Genomic DNA, 1,760 nt, shown 5'->3' on the forward strand with positions numbered 1-1,760 from the left:
TTACTCTCCATGTTTTCATCCACATACGCTTGTGAATCTTTGTTCTCAGTGATGAATTTTGTTAAGTCTCGTAATAGGAGTAGCCTGACGGATGAAAGTAGTAGCTCGTGCATATCTCTGAAGGTCATGAAATATAAACCTGATGTAAAATCTCTGTCATCAGTGATGCAGCAGCAAAAGTCCCACTGATAATATCAAACGGAGTCATAAAGTTTTCTGTCGGACTATCAGTGTACATGTATACATTAAAAAATAAATGTATTTTTCATCATCATATACTGTGTTTTTGTCGCTCGAATGAATTTTATTATTTCTTCAAGGTTCTTCACATACGTACACCTTAAGAGATATCAAGTAGGCATAACATGTTCTCAAAAAATTAGGGTTGGCACGCCGAAGAATTTTGAGTCAGAGATTTTGCTGGTTTTGGCATGCACTCACAAAAAGGTTGCCCACCCCTGAGATAGACATAATAGGGGAACTAAGAGAGTTAAGAGAAGAATTTAAGAAAACAAATAATGTCATTGTAGCATTTAATTTAGAGCGAGAAGAGTGAAGAAAAATATACCCAAGGTATAGGCTAGAGCAAATCAGTTAGAAAGCATTAGAACAAGAGATGGAAATGAAATGGTCAGAAACAATATATGGATATGGAAAACAAATGGGATCTGGATGGTTTTGTAGGGAACCTCCTTGAGATACTCCTGGTGAACAGCTTTCTCAGTCATCTTAGAGAGCTGATTTGTTGGTTTGAACTTGCAGGAGCTTCCTGGGTGAAATTTGAAACTGTCCCCTATATGCCCAGTGCAAGGAAAGACCAAAGAAAGAGGAGTAGCATTCCAGATTGGCAGGTGGCAGGTTAAATAAGCAAGGGAGTAACATTAGATCTCCACACCCACCAGCCAGAATATTGAAAATTTATACAGAAGCCTTAACTGGGTTCAGTCATGTCAACAACACATTGCTTGCTTAAGGCTGTGTCCTTGAAAACAGCTTAAGTTATTGGAATGGTGGGCAGAATGTACATGCCAAAGACGGGAGGGGGTGAGGATCCCGATTACCTGCGTTTAGCTGCAGGGTTGATCCTCTCAATGACTTCCTCCAACATGATTTCTAGCAAATTCCTCAGTCTAGCCCTGAAAGTAGTGGCTGCTCCTAATATCTGCTTTTTCTCTATTCTTGAGAGTTTGCTTAATTTTTATTAGTCAGTCTCTCATTACTCCGTTTCCCTGTTGTAGCTGACAATTCTTTATATTAAAGTGTCTCTGTTCAAATTGCTGTGATTTCTCTTCCTGAATGGACAGTTATCAAAGTCCCTAGAGATTTCTGATCACTTGTTTTTGTTTTTATGTCTTTTCAATACAAAAAAACTTCAGAAATTTTTTATGCTGATTTATTTGCAATTGAGAGCACTAAGAGTAGCAGGTTTTCATGTCTTGCATTTTCATGGGACGCTTGTCACTCGCATCAGGCTCTCCCCAAGCATTTCCACTTTAATTAGCTTTATAAATAAATAAGTAAATAAGACTACAGCTACAACTACAAGCAGGCCCCCATTGACTAGGAAGCTCTGGGCAAAGATCTGACATAGATAATTAGATAGGAAGGCACCTGGCACTATCTTGGGCTTCCTCATTCTGGTTTGGGTATAGGTTTAAAGCACTCTATTCTATGAACCGTGGCTTCACCTGACACATTTTCCATCAATGTGTTGTTTTGTCTCTGTTGAATTTTTTTTGGGGGGGAGGGGGGGCCGGGGT

The sequence above is a fragment of the Myotis brandtii genome, unplaced genomic scaffold, assembly GCF_000412655.1.
Source record: "Myotis brandtii unplaced genomic scaffold, ASM41265v1 scaffold374, whole genome shotgun sequence".
NCBI classification, from domain to species: Eukaryota; Metazoa; Chordata; class Mammalia; order Chiroptera; family Vespertilionidae; genus Myotis; species Myotis brandtii.